The sequence below is a fragment of the Pteropus medius genome, unplaced genomic scaffold, assembly GCF_902729225.1.
Source record: "Pteropus medius unplaced genomic scaffold, Ma_sr-lr_union100, whole genome shotgun sequence".
Taxonomy (NCBI): Eukaryota; Metazoa; Chordata; class Mammalia; order Chiroptera; family Pteropodidae; genus Pteropus; species Pteropus medius.
In genome coordinates this window covers 15,672,384-15,694,222 of record NW_024354875.1, presented here as the reverse complement: position 1 = coordinate 15,694,222, position 21,839 = coordinate 15,672,384, and the positions used below count along the sequence as shown (strand labels likewise).

Sequence of the window (21,839 nt, the reverse complement as noted above, 5' to 3'; positions counted from 1 at the left end):
TCAGTCACTCTGTGATACCTGTAGTATCAAGCCTCTCCTTCATTCTAAGGGCTGTGGGTTTGTGAACTTAGGAATGTGAATGTACAAAGAGGCTATGACTCTTTCGAAGGCTAAATCACCACATCCAAGGAGTTTTTAATCATACAAATAGGTTCTTACTGGGTTGCCATTTCAAAGAATAATAAAATAGACAATTCTTGAGCAAGAGTGATTAAGAATAAAGATAAAAGATACATCAATGTTAAGAATAAAAAAAGGAAAATAATGACAGAGTAAAAATTTTTCAAATCGCAAAGCAAATGCTTTGAAAATTTTTCCGCCAGTACATTGAAAACTCAGACAAAATAGAAAATTAACCAGAAAGCTATCATTTATCATTACTAACTCAATAATAAATGGAAAAATTAAACAGCCTTATAACCATTTACCAAATAGAATCAGTAATTAAAAATCTCCACTATTATCTCTCCTAAACCTTTCCTATTTTGGCAAGTTCTACCACAACTTCAAGGAACAGATAATTTTACTATTATTGCAAACTGTTCCAAAGAAATAGAAAAAAAAAATAAGGAAAGTTCGCAATTCATTCCATGAAGCTAAAAACCTTCACATCAACAATGTAAAAAACAATTCAATAAAGGAAAATTATAGACAAATCTCAATTTTTAATATAGATGTAAAGACCTTGAGTGGTATATTAGAAAACAATACTAACAATGTCATAAGAAGTAATATATCATGACTAAATATTATTCTAAGAATACATGGATTAAACTTTAGCAATTATACTAATTTAGAACTAATGTAATTTTTCACATTAACAAATTAAAAGAGAAAACCTATATAATCCAAAAGGTGCAGAAAAGCATTCAATGAAATCTTACTAGAATTAGTGAGATGATCACATTTTAAAGTATCAAAATGTCAAATTACTATATTTTACACCTGAAACTAATGTAACTAATATAATATTGTATACCAACTATACTTAAATTTTAAAATGTGAAAAAAGAAATACATAAAACAATTAAAAAATATTTAAATTTAAATAAATAGACAAATAGACAGACAGACAATAGCTGCTAAATCGAACCACTTTCCTCACAAACTAGGAATAGAGGAAGTTTCCTCAATCTGATAAGGGGTTCTTACTGCAAATCAGCAAACAAACGCACACTTCATAATGCATTGTGTTTAAATTAGGAAATAGACACGTAGTCTCTCTGTCATTATTCCTCCTCCATATTAATTTGGGTGCCCTGGCCAATACAGCAGAAGAATAAGATATAAACTATATAAAATAGCAGTGGAAATAAAAACACAAAAACTGTCACTATTCACAGAAAAAAACAATTTTCAGCATAGAAAAAAACCACAGATAATTAGAATTAATAACAAAGTTAGCAAAGCAATGAGATGGCAATAAGATCAATATATAAAAATTTCCATATAAATTGTAATTGCAATTCCATTTAAAATGTAATTTATAAGGTAGCAATTCAACTTCTATGTAACTGCCCTAAAGAATCTCCCACAAATATGCACAAGGGATACATAAAGGATATTCAAATTCTATTAGTAGGAGAATAAATGATAACATTCATATAATGGAGTACTATACGGCAGTTAAAATAAATGAACTAGAGCCATGTGCATCAACATGAATAAATCTCAAAACACAATGTTGCATGAAAAAAGCAAGTTAAAAAAAAGTAAAGGTATGAGTTGAGTTTGACCTTTGGTAAATTAATTAACCTCTCTGTGACTCAGTCTTCTTGTTTGTAACATGAGAATAATATTAGCAACCACCTGCTAAGGTTAATGTGTATGATATACTTTAGAACAGTGTCTGAAAGACAGTAAATGCTTACTAAGTGTTCCCCATGATGATGATGATGATGATGATGACAATGATAACAACGTTGACAGTAATAATGATTATAACATTTATATACCTTTTTAAACATAAAAACAATTCTATATGTTGTTTATAGATACTACACAGTAAAATTACAAAATAGAAATGTCACAATATACTTAATTCTGGAAAAAGGAACAAGGAGAAAGAAGTAGAGCATCTGAATCTTTATCTGTAATGTATTTGTGAATAACAAAGATCCGAAGTAAACATAGCAAAAGGTTAACATTTAAATCTAGATATATGGTTTCATTAAATCATTTTCTGTATTTCTATAATATTTGAAAGAAAATCAAAGGAAAGGACTAGAATGAGATATCTCAAGATATTAATAGTAATATATCTGGGTTATAGGATTGTGAGTGTTTGTTTTCTTGAATAGTGTTCTAAATTTTCCACATTTTCTATGATGAGAATATTTCTTTTATAACTGCAAAAAATGAATTTTTAAAATCAAAGATAAAATTCATTTAATATTGAAGTTATCAGAGGTCTGCTCCATCTAAGTTAATCTTCATGTAGATATCTCTAATCCAAATCAAATTTCCATATATTAAAAATTACATAACTTTAATAGCAGAGCATTTTATTTATTACATCAAAATTTATACTTACAAAATAAGAATCCTTTTTTGCCTTTATCCTTAATTCACATATAATTTATGGATGTCTAGCACCATCTTTATTGTAAAAAAAAAATGTCATTTTCTATAAATTTCACATTCCTGATACAATGGTAGAAGGGGTACAGAGGATATCTGGACATATTTCTTAGAAAACCCATGTTAAAAACACCACCACAGATCTCTAACTTCTCCTATTTGGTGTTTCATGTCTAAAAGCATAACTATTCTGAAAATAGAACTTATCTGCAGAGGCCTCATAATTTATCTTTTACCATGAATACAATTTCTGATCTAACCAGCAGCAGCTCAAATTGAACTCTGATCCAAATGATCAATAGCTGTGCGTAACCCATTAGATGTGTGAATATTAAACTGTTTTTGGATAAGGGCTGTCCAAACGAAAAGCATATAATTACTATCTATTAACATATGTTGAAGCAAATAACACAAAAACGCAAAATGTGTCACATACGATCTATCAGAATTCCAGTGACTATGATGTTAAGGTTAAATTTAATATTTTCATATGGATTAGTATTAAATTATGATTTATGTCCTTACAGCATTTATTATTAACGATGTTGGCCTTAGGCTACAAAATGTATAAATTTGTGAGTAAAATAAATGTAATTTCCAATTCCATTCTTTTTTTGGGCGGTTGGTATAGGGGGGGCCTCCTGAACATAAAAGTTTCCCTACCTACTTGCAGGTAGTGGGCATAGTGAGTAAAAGAAAAATTAAATCAATTTGATAAGAAAATAATTCCAAATATCTATATTATTTTTCATGTTTTCCCTGCAGGTAAAAAGCCTATAGGAACTAAACACATAAAATTATATAAAGAATAGAACATAAAGAAACGTGAGCCTAATCTTCTACTGTGAGACTCAGAGAGAACAGCAGCAATGAAGTTTTCCAAACTTCCCATGCTAACTCCTTTTAATATTTAACAATGTATTTTTGGATATTTTTCTCTAGGAAAACCTAAATCTCTACTGTTCTAAGGTAAACTTACACAAGTATCCTTTAATGGCATATTTCTTAACCTCCCTTGCAGTTAGTTGAGGGTTTTGTGACTGCACTCAGAACAGCAGGATATAGAAAGATGAAGTAATCCACAGCCAGATCTGTCCTTCAAAATATCTCTTGTGACCCTCTAAACACCTCTTCATTGCTGTGGTGAGACCTCATGTACCAACTGTCATAGTTGTAAGATGCTGGAGTATCACCCAACTGCATGGACTTTGCATGAGCCAAAAATAAACTTTTATTATAGTAAAGCTCTGAGGTTTCTGGGTTTGCTTGTGACTACATCATAGACCAGCCTTTCAACTTCATTTCAGGTATGAACATACTGAGAAAATATATCTAACATTCACTTCCATCCCCCCACCTCCAACCCCTAAATTCAGGCCCTTTTTGTCATTCAACAGTGCTGTAATTCAGTATCAGCATCCTATCCTCATGTCCCTAGATTTTTTTTTTCTCCCTCCATGCTTACACATATATAACCCCTAATCCTTACCCATTCGTACTTGTATCTTTCTGTTTTCTCAGGATCCTAAAGTTTAGCTCTCAGACTCCCATTACCTCTCAAAGGCCAGGAGAAATGGACTTGGACAAACTGCTCTTAGATGTTTGCACATTTCTGTGCATGGAAGACAGAATGCCGTCTTCCCCACTTGCCCTGAGGACACCATCTTGTGAACAGTGTTATGTGTCTGTTTTTAACTCGGGCAGGATCTGACGTCAGAAGTGAGGTCTTCTGTAGCCTTGTTGGGAAGAGGAGTATGGAGCTCTCTTTTCTGGTCTTACCGGGGCAGGGCTAAGGCTATTATTCAGTCACCGCCTTGGTTTCTCCTATGATTGTTTCATTGGTGAAAGTGTTTCCAACGAAGCCTATTAAAAATACATAGAAATCTAAATACCATTCACCCTCCAGTCCCTGTTTTAATGCTTTAACTTTCTGAGGGACTGATGAGATTTTCTCATTTTCTATGCATTAGGGCCCCTTTCACTAGCCTTTTTCTGAGTGATCATTTAATGAGATTTCCTCCACTTTCTTTGCAATAAGGCTCCACTTTTTAAAAAAAATAAAATCTTTTTACACAGGAACTATTTCAATAAACCTGCCATGTTTATTGAAACTAGAGTCTTTGAAGCAAGATAAAGATTAGCTTGACCTTTCTTACATCAATTAATCAATATGGTTACACCACAGATTTACCTCTTAACCTTGGTGTTTCCACGGTGCAATATTAAAGCATGATTTGTGAGGTTGCTGCATTTTACATATGGTTGAGAACAGCCCTCTGTCTGTGTGCTTTGATAGTGTCAGAGCATAACACAACACAGGAGGGAAAGGAGGCTTTTATTGCTTTCATCGAAAATGGTTTTGTAAACCTCAGACAGGAAAATACTGGCAAAGCTGTCCGAAATTAACCAATGGGCTGTTTGCAGGTTCATGCCATTGGAAAGGCCGTTGTTGGGGAATGCTCTGAAGGGTAGACTCATTTGATCTAAATTTCAGATCAGAATACTATATCCACCACTGCTAGTTTCAATACCCTCCTCCCCATCATTGAAGCTTATCCCCAAGAGAAACAAGGATTTAATCCACTCTATCCTGAACCTCCAACTGCCACTTTCCTTTCTGCTTTAGCCTATTTCATAGGTGAGGAATTTAGAGAAGGCAAAGATGCTGAAGTATCTCAAATACGACCAAGTTCTTTCAGTGCATACACTTAATGGCACAGAACAATACCATTGTGTCCCCTGTGAGGTCTTTATGGACAGAAAGCTTTCCCCACCAGACCACAATGTCATTAAGTGTATGCCTTATAAAAGAATTGTAGAATGTCTTTTTGAACATGTCATCCATCCTTTTTGTTTTACAAAAGAAGAAACTGAGCCCCGTAAAATGACATATTTTGACCCAAAATTCCACAGATATTTCATGATATACTCAGACCTTAGAAACTAGTGTAGTTTCTCCCCCAAATGCCGGGCTGCCTGATTAGTTTTCAAAAATGCATTTACTTCTGTGATGATATGTGCAAACTTATCACTTCCTCAGAAGCCAGTAATAAAACTTCCTGTGGAGGTTGCACATTTCCTTGGGTCTTGCTTGGCAGTGCTCCATTTTCACCTGGCCATCAAATGTGCCATCTTGAATCAGAAAAAAATTCAAATTACAGCTCTGCCATTTACCAGCTGTGTGACCCTTGGCAATATATTCAGCGTCTCCTTGCCTTGACACTCTCTTCCACAAAATATAATAACTACCTCATGGGGATGCTTGGAGGGTTGAATCAATAAAGCACTTAAAACAGTATCTGGCACATAATAAGCACCATGTAAATGTTAGCTCATATTAATACTTCCATTCCTTTCTCAGATTCTTCAGTAAATCTGGCACATCACTTTACGGCTTTATATTTTGTTCCTTCATAATTCCTAAGTGTTTTATAATTCTTGCTCTCTTACAGTGAACATATGTAGAATTCCTCCAGTTCATTTTGAGCATTCACTTAGGGGGTATGCATATATATTTATATATATATATACATCAAACACACACACACATATCAAAAACAAACCATCAATATCTATATATACACCCCCAAATGAAGGTTCAAAATGAACATTCATTGACATGTATATCTAAAACAAACTATCAATACCTATTGGCACACTCATATTCTGATTCTTTTTGGGTGATTCACAAAGACTTAAGCTACCTCATTCCCATGACATGGTGCCAAAGGTTGTTGAATGAACTTCATTTTACTTTCAACCTTTAAAGTGTGCGAAGCACCACAGAATGCCAAGATCAAGTACCCTGCGATTGGTGCTTCTGTGATGTTCTCAATGGCAATGCAATAATTAAGTCTCCTTTTAATAACAGAGCATACCTTCCTCTTGAACCTGGTTTGACCAATCATTAAAATGTCTCTGGTTTAGTCAAGGGAGCTCTTAGATAATGTGAGATCCCAGGCCATAATCATAGATTTGAGTTGACTATCTTTGTTTCCTTACATTTAGCTAAATGAAACTTCCTATTTTCAGGAATTCTCTCTAAACAGTATGTGCCTCTTTAATAAATAAGTGCTGCTGATTCAAATATAAATTAATTTTTGGTATGAAATTTTAAATAATACAGAGTAATGGTAAAATTAAGTGGCAAATCATGTGAAGCCCAACATAGGTTGGACTTGCTCAGTTTCCAAATTGAGGATAATTATCTAAAAAACTACCAGACCCTAAATACATTATCTTTTCACTAGTACTTGCTTGCCATTATTTTTCAGCATCTAGTGAGATCTGTGTGAGAGAGTATGTGTTCATGTGCAAATGGCATAACCCAGACTGCACAGAATAAATAATACTTTAGTAAACTGGTCTAGGGTATATGAAAAGATAATACTACTCCAGTGCTTTTCTTTGTGGGAAAATATAAGAATTTTGTTCAAAACAAAGCAGTAGCTGGGTTTTGTTTAGGGAGTTATTTTTTTTTTTCTTTAGGAAAGTACATTTATGAAAGGCCAGACTAACAATTGTGTTTGGTATCCCCCAAAACAAACCTATCAAGCATATTTTGCATAGTTTTCCCATTTTCCCACTAAGGCCTGAAGGGACATCGGCATTACACCCTGGCTACTCTAGCTCTGACCACAAAGGGACAAAGACTGAATGAGAGAGAAGTCAAGATGGTATAAGTCAGGTAATGCCAAGGCTTAGCTGTCATAACCTTCTCTTTCCCTATTTTCTGATTCTAGGAGAGTGTCTGTCACTCTCAGTGTGTGTGTGTGTGTGTGTGTGTGTGTGTGTGTGTGTGTGTGTACCTTTAGCAGATGAGTTCTGAGAACAATGAGATTGAGCTTTAAAGTAAAATTCAAGGATGTTCTAAATAAGGTTGTAGATAGTTAATCCATGGTTTTCTGCCAAGTAGTGTCACAAATGCCTCTTTGGGAATTTATTCTGTTTTGGAAGGATGGCAGATATATAAATTTAAGTATGTGAAGACTTTGTTTTTGACCTAAGGAAGTTTACTTTTCATTTAGACAGTAGTCTTAAAAATAAGATTATTTTATAGAATAGGTAGACACAGAAATGCAAAGAAAAGCAATAAAGTCACATTTTTTTTTTTTTGGTCTAATGGAGTTCTCAAAGTTCTTAAAAAGCATGATAACTATTAATGTGGGAGTGTGGAAATGGGCATTTTCATACATTGCTAGAGGGAGTGTAAATAAGTCTTTTAAGAGAGGAAATTCGGCAATATATATTAAGAGCCAGAGAAGTGTATAAATACCATCCCATATGTTCCACTTTCAGTGAACTATCCTAAGGATATAATTGGCCGAAGGCACAAAAATGTATATGCAAAAGACTATAGTTTATCAAAGTAAAAAACTAGGAACAATGTAAGTATCCAATAATAAGGGTTATTTTAATTAGGTACTTTGATAAAGTGGGATGCTACGTAGCTGATAGCAATGATTATGTAGACGTACATTTACCAATTTAGAAAGATATTTTTGAATGATCATTAAATATGATAGTGCCATAAGAGAAAAAATAGTATCTAGATAAGCATGAATTGAAGGTATACACCAAAATGTTACCTGTAATTGTCTTTGATCACTGAATTTTCAGGCAGTTCATGTGTATTTATGTGCCCTAATATTTCTATAATTAATATGTATTTCTTGAGTATATTCTTTTAAAAAATAATGGGATATATTTTTGAAGGAAATTAATGATATTTAGAGATATAATGATGTCATATTTACTTCGATTTATTAAATTGTTTCAATCTATCTGATTTGTACATCATCGTTATGAAATTTTTAAAGACTCTACCTTGGAAAAGGTCAAACTGCAGGGAGAAGAAAAGGAGGATGGACAAAAAAAAGAGAGAGGGAAGGAATGATTGAATTTAATGCAACGGTGCTTTACAGCCTTGAAACAGTCAGGCCTAAGATGAACTCCTTGATATCCTTCTTGGGTTTGTTTAAACTTGTAAAAACCACTTGACTCTCTTAACTTTCAATATTTTTATCTGTGAATTAAGAGTCATAATAACATTCAAAGGATAGTTATGAGGACTAAGTAAGGAGTAAGTCAATGTCCATGCCTTGCTCATAAAGGGTATGCGATAAATGCCTACAGTGAGTGGGTAATAATATGTACTATGCACAGAAAACAAACCTTAGGTACATTATCACACTGTCACAACAACCCTATCACATAGGCACTTTATCTCCATTTTGCAGATGAAGATTAAATAGAGTTGTAAAAATTTTAAGTAATTTGTCCAGTGCCAGAGAGAGGGCTGGAAAGAGGCAGGAGGGGATAGGCATGAAACTGCCCCAAATGGATGCTCCATATCAGACAAACCCAACAGCCCCTCTTCCCTCCCTTCCTCCTTTCCTCCTGCTGCCACTCTTCCACCCCTCTCTCTCCAGAAAAGAGAAAAACAGGTCACAAAAAAATTTGTTCTTTTTTCAGTTTTTTCTTTTTCAATGTTTTCTTTTCATTATAAATGATATGTAAATACATATATGCATAATCTTAATTCAGTACTTCAAAAAGGCTGTTATACATCAGACAAATGATCAAGAACAATCACAGCTAGAATGTACTGTGAAATATGGCTGTGCTATTACTGTGATAGTACATTAGTATCAAAGCCATTTCATAGGAATTATAAGAATCCATCACGTCAACATGGTGCTATCAAACAGTTTTTCCCAGCCCGCGAAACATACCATCACATGAAACACTGCAATCTGGTTTATTATAAAGAAGATCAGTTAAAATCCTTTTCGGAACTCTGTATTTAGGTTGCTTCTGATATTTAAGAATATCAGAGAAATATATTCTAATCATCTGTTACTTTATTCATGTTTTTGGGGTTTTTGTTTGTTTGTTTGTTTGTTTTGCTATCTAAAGACCCCGCCCTACAATCCCTTATAATTTCTGTTCATCAAAAGCATGCTCATCCTCTTTGCACATGGCATTTCTTTCATGGAGCCCATTCTGTTGTTTCATTAACTAGATTTCTTCCTCTGCACTCATGGGCCAGCTTTTATCTCTTATATCACTTGTCACATTCCACTTGCCCTATAGAGCCACAATCCCTTAGCCAGAAATTTGGGTACTTTAGAAAAGTAATACCATAACATGAACTGTATATCACACAGTACATCCAGCAGTGAGGTACTCAGTGGTTGACAAATGAACTTATCAATAACACAATTTTCTTAACTGTACCCTGAGAAGGTTGCATTTTGACCACACCGGCATGGGTTCGTTTCTGGGCTCTCTATTCTGTTACATTGATCTATGTGTCTGTTTTCATGCCAGTACCATGCTCTTTTGATTACTATAGCCTTGTGGTATAGTTTGATATCAAGTAGTGTGATACCTCCAACTTTGCTCTTCTTTCTCAAGACTGTTTTGGCTACTCAGGGTCTTTTGTGTTCTATATGAATTTTAGGGGCATTTGTTCTATTTCTGTGAAAAATGCCATTGGCGTTTTGATAGGAATTGCATTGAATCTATAGACTGTTTGCAGTAATATGGATATTTTAATGATGCACAGTATATGCTTCCATTTATTTGTATCTTCTTCAGTTCCTTCTATGTCTTAGAATTTTCTGGGTACAGGTCTTTTGTCTCCTTGGTTAAATTTATTCATAAGTTGTTTTTTTTTATGTCATTGTAAATGAGATTGTTTTCTTAATTTCTCTTTCTGGTATTCATTATTGGTGTATCAAAACACAACTAATTTCTGAATATTAATTATGTATCCTGCTACTTTACTGAATTCATTTATCAGTTCTAATAGTTTTTTTGTGGACTTTTAGGATTCTCTATAGATAGTCTCATGTCATCTGCAAATAATGACAGTTTTACTTCTTTTCCAATCTGGATGCTTTTTATTTCTTTTTCTTGTCTGACTGCTATGGCTAGAACTTCCCATACTATGTTGATTAACCTATGACAAAGGAGGCAAGGAGATATAATGTGGTAAAGACAATCTATTCAATAAATAGTATTGGGAAAATTGGACAGATACATGCAAAAAAACTGAAACCAGAGCACTTTCTTACTCCATATATAATAAACTCAAAATGGCTTAAAGACCTAAATGTAAGACCCAAAACTATAAAACTCCTAGAAAAAAACATAGGCAGTAAACTCTCTGACGTTTCTCTTAGTAATATTTTTTTGCCTTCTTGGGCAAGGGAAACAACAGAAAAAAAATGGGACTAGATCAAACTATAAAGTATTTGCACAGCAAAGGAAACCATCAATAAAACGAAAACAACCTACTGAATGAGAAGATATTCACCAATAATATATCTGATATGGGTTAATATCCAAAACATATAAGGAACTCACACAACTTAACACCAAAAGACATACAATCCAATTAAAAATTGGGCGAAGGCCCTGAATAGACATTTCTCCAAAGAGGACATACAGATGGCCAATAGATATATGAAAAGACGTCACTAACCATCAGAGAAATGCAAATTAAAACTATAATGACTACAGCCATGCCACCCCGAACAAGCCTGATACTGTCTGATCTTGGAAGCTAAGCAGGGTCAGGCCTGGTTAGTACTTGGATGGGAGACCATCTAGGAAGACCAGGTGCTGCAGGCATAAAAAATAAAAATATAAGGGATTGTAAGCTAACAAGGTCCTTGCAATCTGTGAGGTCAGCCAATAATTAAATAAAAAAATAAAAAATAAAAATAAAATGAGATATCACCTCATTATGACAGACACACCTGTCAAAATAGCTATCATCAATAAATAAACAGGTGTTGGTGAGGATGTGCAGAAAGGGGAAGAACCCTCATGTATTGTTGGTAGTATTGTAAATTGGTGCAACCACTATGAAAAACAGTATGGAGGTTCCTCGAAAAATTGAAAATAGAACTACCATATGACCCACTAATCCCATTTCTGGGTATTTATCTGAAGAAATCTAAACCACTAATTTCAAAAGATATATAAACCCCTATGTTCACTGCAGCATTATTTACAATGGCCAAAATAATGGGAGCAACCTAAGTGTCCATCGATAGACAATTGGATAAAGAGGTGGTCCATATATCCTATGAAATATTACTTGGCCATAAAAACGAATGAAATCTTACTATTTGTGACAACATGGATGGACCTAGAGGATATCATGCTGGGTGAAATAAGTCAGACAAAGACAATAATATGCAAAATCTAACACTTAAATGTGAAATCTAAAAAACAAAACAAACAAACAAAACAGAGAGAAACTTACAGATACAGAGAACAAACTGATGGTTGCCAGAGAGGAGGGGGCTGAGGAACTGAGTGAAAAAGGTGATGGCATTAAGAAGTACAAATTGGCAGTTATGAAATAGTCATGAGGATATAAAGTACAACATAGGGAATATAGTGAATAATATTGTACTAACTAGGTATGGTATCCAGTGTGTATTAGACATCACAGAATCATTCTGCAAATTATATAAATGTCTACCCACTATGCTATACACCTGAAATTAATATAATATCGAATGTCAACTATAATTGAAATTTTTTAATTTAAATAAAAATTTAAAAATTAACGAAATTAAAAAACCAACAAAACACTAAAAATATTAAAATAAAAAAATAAGAAGGCGTTTTCACCTATGGAAGAAAAGAATCTACACACAAACAGTCAAAGAGAAAAGCCTTCTTTGCCCTAAAGCCAAAACCTCCTCTGTGAGTAGAAAAGGTTTCTCCAGGAAACCTTCAGTACACTCAGTTGCCTGGTACCTGAAGTCAATCACTTCTTCCAGACTAATAACTTGAGAAGAGATTGTCTAAATTGAGCAGCAGGAGGGTTATGAAATCCCTTAGATCATACAACCTCATACAACAAAATAAACATGAGGCAAAATGCTCTGTAAGTACCTAGATTAAGTCTTACAACAACTGGCAAACCACTAATAACAGGCCTTTTGTTCCTTTTGCAAGTGGTCAAAAATAATGAATAATAAATAGAATGCTATGCCAAGTCGACTACAGCAAGTTCATGTGAGATCATTTAAAACAGAAGAAAATGATGCTTGAAAAGGTCCCTGATGAGATTTAGCTTTTTTCCTAAGAGACTCTAGATAGCATTCTGCTGCAGCATTTTAAAAGCCACTTTCCAAAATTGGGCACCCCCATTATCATGCATTACATTTGCACTTTCCACTTAGGTTGCTTTGAAAAAGAATGGCACCCCAGTTGTGTTTTTTACGTTAAATGCACCTTCTCTCACATTTGATCTCTCCCTTTGCGACAGTCATTTCATTTCATAGCAACTACATTTCTTTGTCTCTATTTTACTGAATGTGTACTTTTCAAATTATGCAGAGATGGCCACTTTTGGTGTTGTGGATAGAGAGAAACTGAGAGGCTGACTTGACTGCAGGGCCCAGCTTTACTCACCCCCTCAGCTAGCACCAAAATAAATAAATAATCACAGGGGCTTTGAGCTGGGTTATTTCCATCCAGGGAAAAACAGAGACAACGAAAAGTAGAGCCTGATGTTATTTTTATTTACATTCTGGGTTTTGTTTATTGATCTGGAAGTAGACAAGAACTGGTGTATAAACACTGCACTCTGAGGAAACAACTGTGACTAAAACATCCAATTCACAGTAATGTGGGGCTATCTTGGGGTTTAAAACTCCTCTGTAACCAGCTTTATCCTGGGCCACAAAAAATGGCTTATTTTGTTGTCTCATCTAAAGCAAAAATTCACAGGAGAGATGAGAAAATATATATGAAAGTCTCATATATACACACATTATATAGCCCATTCAAACATGTTATATTAATATATTAAATATAAATATTAAAAGTACTACTATATTTATATTCATAAATAATTATGTCAATAATTATTTATATATATTCATAAATAATTATATATTCATAAATAATTATGTCAATATATTTAATATTAAATATAAATATTAAAAGTACTACTATATTTATATTCATAAATAATTATGTCAATATATTTAATAAACAAATATGCAAATAGCTGGGATTGTGTTGGTATGCAAACAATCAGAAATTAGTTATCATTTATAACTTAACTCAATCTAGAATATAAACTACAGTGGCATCCCTCATCTACTTATGTCATCTAATAACAAAAATCCAAAAACATAAAAAAATAAATGCTACAAAGAAAGCAAACTGGAATTATTAATATATGTGGACAATTCATCAAGGCTCTCAGAGATTTGCTATGTCTATACAGGGTACAGCAGTCGATTCATAAATAATCGAGAAAAGTTTAAATTATCCACTTTATATAAACATATCTAAAAAGTGAAAAGAATTTCTAATACAATTTATGACCATTTCTATGAAATTATTAAAGCAAAACACAGCAAGGGTCCAATTTCACCTGGAAAATCCATTCATGTAGAACACCTCATTCTTCAATGATGCGTCACTGTACTTAACGTTACTTTACATATTTAAGTCAGGGGAATTCTGAGAGGTTAGGGGAAATTATTAGTCTAAGAAATTCTTGAGGAGAAATGGGGTTTCAGGTTTTCCAATTAGTAAAGTGAAACCCTAAAAGTCCCCTTGAGATATATATGAGGAGGGCATTTGGGCGTCATTCACAGGCCTCTGAACTGATGGAAGTCACCTGGATCTTGTCTTTGAGAGACAGGCACCTGGGAGAGCACTAATGCATGAGCCTTCCATCCTCTGCCAGGAGCTGGAGACAGGTGAGTCCCCTCATAACTCAAACACAGCTGACTGCTCCCCAACGGTGCCACACAGAGCTCCAGTCATCCATCATCACTGCAGTAGAGCTCCAGACCAGAAGAATCAGTGGGAAGTAAACCAGAAGCCTGGAAGTATGTCCTGCTTTCTTCACCAGTGATTTCAGGAGAGAGGCAATTTCACAGTGAATTTACTAATTCAACCAGGAATTAGAAAATGGATCTCATATTATTCTTAAGTGAGAAGGAGAAAAAGGAAGAAATTAACAATGATCTATGGGGTGTATATGTACTGTAATAACATTTATAATAATGGTTTTGACTGTTCCCAGGTACTTTACACGGTTCTTAAACATCATCTAAATTAATATTTAAAGTAACCCTCCAAGGTAGGTATTATTATATCCACTTGACTTAAAAAAAATTGAAACTTAAGAATTTTTGCACAAGATCACATAACTTGTAAACTGGAAAATTAGGATTCAAACTAGTATAGTTCTATCTGTCTGGTGAGATTACTCATAAATGGTAAGCAGAGATTTGAGTCTGGTTTTCAAGGCTCTGTGCTGCTCTTCCTTTAACACTTCAATGCCAGTACACGAACTCTAGTTTTTACATGGCAGGCCTACGAGTCCATGAACATTAGACTGGGAAGGACTCCTAAGAAAAACAAAGGTTCATACCCTTTGAGGTGATCGATTCCCATTGAGGATCTGATGGTCTCTCTCCCCAGAAAAACATATCAATTCTTGTTAGTCACTGGAGTTATGTTCTATAAAGTCATGGTTAACATTGATTAAGGAATACTGAACCATTATTCCTAGGGAAATAAAGGATGAGGTTTCCGTGAGTCTCTGGACACAATGTTTTCATCAACCAACCAATATATAACCTTGTTTTATGTGTGTTCTGTTTAAAGACAACTTATTTAATATATATTGTTGATTCATTAAACATTAAACTCACAGCCAGCAGCACTATAACTCTTGCCAGAAAGAAGCTTATCTGATAAATGTATTTTCTCCATAAGGTATAGCACTGCCTTCTTGCACTTAGAAACACTAGACAACGCTTTAGCACTATGTTTGGGGGCCGTTTCAAACAGCGATATCACCAATAAAAGCACAAAAATGTGAAAAACATGGCATCAAATAGACTGTGAAAATGATACTTGTTTACAGTATAAGAGCTGAAACAAGACAGCAAAGCATTGTTTTGAAGGACCTCAGCTGGGAGTGCATGCTGGGCAATCTCAAATTTTTTGCTGCTCTGTGAATGTCTGTGAATGATTGTGAAAGCATTGTGAGTATTGATTTGGAAGTTACAAGAAATTTTACTGAGTAGTCAAATTCACACGTGCAGAATTGATAAATAATGAGGATTAATTGTGTATGTAAGTTTTCACATAATTCCATAGGATAATGAACTGCACCAAGTCCACCCATCATCCCTTTTAAATGCCTGATCTAGATCAACTCATTTTACACATAGGTTCCTGAATATTGGAAGAACACTTGAGCATGAAAATGAACTATAGTTTTGAATAATAAAGAAAATGTCAAGAAGATTCCTAAAACAAGTGGCCTATGAATACATATTAATTAAAATGATTTGAAAAATAATTAGACAAGTAAATTAAATTTTAATATGAAAGCTCAGAGAATATATGATGTTTACTTGTTACTGTATTAACTCTTTAAAAATCATGATCATTGCCTTCTGTTAATCTCTGCTCTATGCTTTAAAAGATACTTCGATACTTCTGTGTTCTGAGAAAATAATATCTACAAATAATCCCCAGGTGTAACATTCTTTCTTAGAGAAACTGAAGTAGGTTCATAGGTTCTGATTAAGAGTTGATTTTGGTGATATAAGAAAGCAGAAATAACTGAAAGCATTTAACCTTGATGCCCCAAACAATGCGTTATAATACCAGTTAGCTGCACTCTCAACCAGAACAAGTTTGCCATTATGAGTTCTAGAAACCTGACCATGAGCACCCACTAACAAGGGACAATGAGGAATGCAAAGATGAAATTACTCACTCCGGGGGTCCCCAATCTCAGAGCAGATATAGGAATAGAGAAATAACAAGTACAGACATAGTTACAAATAATTTTTAAATTTCTCTTTTTTGCCCCATTCCTCTTCTCTCTACTCGAGCGTGCAAAATTTCGCACGAACACACACACACACAATTTATGTAGCACTGGGGCGCTCTCTATCACCATTTTCCTTCTGAAATCCTACCTATCAGCCAGTCCTACTGCCTCTGTAAAGCCTCTTTTATTCTTTAGCAATGCATAATTTCTCCCTACACTGACCATTTCAGTCTCGACATTATTGACCTTACTTTGTAAATATTTCCAAGCTTGCCTCAAACCAAATACAGAATGGCAAGACCAAGGAGGGCGGGACAAATGTCTCATGCATCCTGATACATCTCAGAGGCCTGATATATCTCACTGTGGTATCTTAACTCCTAGCACAATGTCAATCATGGAAAAAGTAGTCAATAAAGATATTTTCGATAAAAGTATGAGGGAATGAACAAGAATGAGTAGACTGCATTGTATGATTATTCAGATGACATAAATACGGCCAATTATAAAAGACCAAAACTGCCAGTCTGATATAATTTGGCTATATTTACGTCATCCCAGATTTATGTTTATAATCAAATTTCAATTGATGTGAACCTGAATTCATTCATTCAACATGTACTGAATCAATATTTACTGAGCACCTGGTCTGGGCAAAGTTCTATGCTAGGAGTCAGGATACGGCAGTGAACAAAACAGGCATCAGGGCTGCTGCTCAAAATGTGGAGATGAACATGAAAACAGGCTTCAAATCAGTGAGTGCCAATGAATTCAAAACCATGTTCTCTCAGTTATTCAAGAAACATTTTTGATAAAAGAGCCAGGAAATTAGTATCATGAAATAAAGTTATTTCGCACTGGCTTTCCTTCAAGACTTATCTGTAAGACACTTTGTAACACAGTACATGCCAGAAGGGAAGTTAGAACACTTCACCTGAGAAATCTTCTGTGCCATTCTTTCAGCTTGAGCACGTTTATCTTGAAAACTTAACTGCTCCTGGCCTTGCTCCAAGGCAAGCAATCCAATGATTCATTTAGGTTTTACTCTTTGGGGATCAGTTTTAGCAGCAGTGGCAAACAGGTTGTCTCCATAAAAACATGTCTTAAAGAAAGAAAATTCCATATCTTTCTCCTAATAGAAGCTTCATAAATTTTGGAATTAAGAAATTCCTCTACTCGAGTGGCACTGCCCAGATTTCTTATAAACATGATGTCTGAGATGGAAAATGCAGACCTGCTCTTTAAAACTAAGAAATTATCTTAAATCTATATTTTGATTTATGTTTAAAATGTAATTTTGGAGTGAACAGAGAGAAAAAGCATTAATATTCCCATACTGAAGGAGACTGGAATAAACCAAGACAAATGATAATTCCAGTTTTACTAGTCTTCCTTCAAAGAGAATTTTCACAACCCTTCTCTGCTCTTTTATACCCTTTCCAAGAAAATTGAATTGATTGCTTAGGCTATACAGTAAGACTTAAATAAATGGGCTGCCATAACTCAGTCTTCAAAAAAATTAGCGAATTGAATAGATTGAGTTTTTTAATAGCAAGATAAAATAGATAAAATATCTGACATAGACTTTCTTATAGTAAAGAAAGACATGCACTGTATTATCTATCACTCTAAACCTAAATACTTGTTTTATGGCAAAATGTTATCCAAACTTCTCTTATAAAAAATAAAATAAACAAAATCCCGTTAGATGTGGGACATAGTATAACAATAATTTTTTTACATTTGATTTCCTTATATGACACAAAATATATTTTTCTTCAACTAGATAAATTACAACATTTTTAAGATTAATTTCCTTGGTATCATTTACATTCTAAAACTGAGTAAATAAATAGATAAAATTAAAACGTGCTGATTACTTATTTACTGTTGTAAAATGTAATTTATTTACATATTAAAGATATTTATTCTTACATTTAATCACTTAAATCTATGAATCTATAAATATATTTGATTCAGACAGTTCTTTTAGGGATAAATATTAGTCTACTTTTATTGATATTGATAATATATATTCTACTGACATTGATTATATATATATATATAATACTATCATAACTATACACATATTAGGTAGCTACAGAAAATATTTAGGAAGATCAAGTTATTTGACTAAGAAAAGTATAAGACATAAGTATCACTGGCAACCTTCAAGAATTCAAACTAATACTACACATAAAACAATGGTTCCCAAGCTCAAATGTAAAACATCCTAAGCCTCGACTTACCTCAAACACCATCCTAATATTCTCAAATCGAACCAATATTAATGCATTTACTTAAAGAAAAATAAGAAGCCAGATGGCACTTAATGCTTTTGACAGAAAGAAAAAAAGAGAATAAAACAAAATCTACTAAATGAATAGATATTAAAATGGTCACAAGAAAACCAAGATTCTCAAACATAATTGGACCAACTATCATTCATTTCTGTAGAGGACAGAACCAAAAAATGGACTCGTTTGCAATTTAAGTTACTTAGGAAGATTTTCCTGACTGTGAGATTTGCTAAACTGACTAGAAGTAGGATGAGAGAAGGAAGAGAAAATTTGAAATTGGGTAATATCTCACTAGTGTGAACTAACTTATATGTGACTCTGCTTGAAATATGAGAAATCGATGATATAGTCACTCAGGTTTCTTTTTAAGTCTGAAAATATAACATATACTTTAAGATTACATAGAATGGCTGGCCATTCAGCTCTCACAAGAATGGATATACATAGGAAGTGGGAAACAAATGCACTGATTTGAGTTTTAAGATCTCCTTGACTATTATGAAAATGTTTAATTCGGTTTTCCAGATACTATCTTTTCTACCATTTCATATATATAAAAAGGGGGAAGGAAACCTGCTATCCAGATCTGAGGATTTACTTTCAACATTACATGGTTCAACTCTGGAACATTTAAGATAATTTGTTACTTTGTGTGACTTAAATATGCTCAAAGATTCTAACTCCTTTTAGCAACATTTTTAAAAGTCATGTTTAATGCAGTGGGACCATATTTGCTTTTATGTTTGCCACCATTTCTACTATTATGGCAACTGGTCATATACAACACTCCTTTGAACTAGTTTTCACTTGAACTAGTCACACTTGAGGAATTAAACAAAGATTATTGCTCACTACTTATTGTTTGTTCTTACTAACATTCAATAATGGTTCATACCACCTATGAACTTTGCTCCATTTTTCATCAAAGAATTTATTTTGATAAAATATAGAAAACTGTCTCAATGATTCATATTACTCATTGCTTTTATAAATTATTCAAGAGAAAAGTAACAAAAACTCTATGAAGTATATTCTAAATTGAACTAAGCACATCAAAATTAATGAACAGTTCATCCTTTATTTTTATTGTTTATTCAATTGCTGCTTAATTAGAAAAATGCCATTATTCAGACTAAAGATCCTTATCACTGTAAAAAATCCATGAGACTCTATTATAAAACTATTATTAACTTTAGACCCAGTGATTGCTTTCCTCAAGCCAACAATAATAAAGACTAAATTAGTATTTCAACAAAATGGAAAGTTGGGTTGCCCAAGATACAAACTTCAATGGGGGGTACCAATATATATGCAAATAGTTTCCAAATTTTTCAGCATTTATTTAAATCCTTTCAGAACCACTCTTTTTTTTACTTTGGTGGTTATTTGAAGGAGATGATAAAAATTCAATTTAGTTAGATATAAATTCCAAAGAGAAGAAAATGTATTAGCTCTGAGTTCCACTTCTACCCGGAACTGTAGAGATAATCAAACAACACAGAATCAAATCATTCAGTCACCATTATTTTGTGCAGATCATCATAAAATTGCTTGGGTCACAGAACCCATGAGAACTTCAAGGAGTAGAGCCATAGAGAAGATGAATATCAAAATAAATTCACTTTTATACAGCTTGATTCATTAGCTCAGTCATATCAGCATGACTTTTGCCCACTAATCTCAACAAATTAATTTTGTTCAGTTCACCCCATAACTTTGTAATGTTAGCAAAATTATAAAGTGTCATCTTAATGATAAGTGATCTCAATAAGAGTAGGTCACAATCTCCATATTCATGCACATATTCATATGATTATAATCTAATCCTAACTGAATGATTAAGTTTTTCTTTCTTGAAGTTCAGCAAATATTATGCAGAAGCACAAGAAACTGAGAACTTGGTATGGAATATAACAAGTGAAGTGTCAACTATATATAGAAAAGTCAAATGTAGTCAGATCCATGTTTAGGGGCCATCTTTACAATAAATACAGAACAACTCATCTCTATTATTCTAAAGTTTATTGATCAGCTATAACATATTCTGCTGAACACCAAGCAGAACCTAACGGTTGAGTTATAAAATTTAACTGAAGTCAACTAGAAGCAATTGCAAGCTATTATTACCTCCAGGACCAAAACAGAAGCAATAATCAAACCAAGATTTATCCAACCAGAGTCTAGTTAAAATACATGTTAACAATATACAAACAATCTGTAATTCGATATGTAAGACTCTACCCAAGGAATAATCTCCTCCTCTAGAAGGCTTGAGTGTCACTGACTGAAAAAAAAAAAAAGCATAATTTCATTATTTCCCTTGTTTAGCTTTTGTTTGTTTTTCCTCTGTCATGGAGACAGCAAAAACAAATTATTTGGGGGAGCCAGTTTGGCTTCCATAGCAGCTGCACTAGTCAGACACATCATGGCGCATGATGAGATTGCCAAATGTTCATTGTTTAAATATGGCCCAATTTACTAGGGTCCAAGTTATAATTAGGTTTCTCCTTTGAATTTTAAAAGGAAAAAAGTGAAGACACAAACTCCTAATACATATAATTACGACTAGCAGCCTTAACCTAACAGGTTTTTAGAGACACTCTTACTGTCACTCTAAATACAGGTTTCCTGCTGAGAGCATAATTACAGTTTTTGTTGCACTTCTACTGTCTACCTCCTAGAGAGCTAACACTGTTTGTTATTAAAAAAAGACCTTGTCATATCGTGTTCACCTCTGCATATAATGTCTCTTGTTGTTGCTGCTCACCTTTTATCTACTCTTCTGGTGTGAAGGGGAGCGGGGAGGGGCAGCAAGGCTAATGAAATACAGAGACTTACCAAGTTTGGTAAAATTTACCAAATTTTAACAAGTTGTAGTTAATGGGGTGTTTTTCCCCTCTCCTTCCACTAAAAGAAGGCTTGTCTCCTCAATTTGACACACTTGCATTCTGAACCCATAGCTGCCTTTTCTTTATTATGCCTATAAACCAGACTAGAATGAAAAGCAAACCCACAGAATTCCAACTACCTAAGCTAGGAGGGTGGGAAATTCTATTTCAAATTAAATAGCACAGTTTTAATCCATTAAACCTTTAGACTACATTTATATTTAA

At 33.7% G+C, this 21,839-nt stretch overlaps 1 pseudogene; it reads left to right on the top strand.

Moving 5' to 3' along the window:
• Positions 1-11,101: 11,101 nt before the first annotated feature.
• LOC120597446 (uncharacterized) lies at positions 11,102-11,220 on the top strand (annotated as a pseudogene).
• Positions 11,221-21,839: the final 10,619 nt, after the last annotated feature.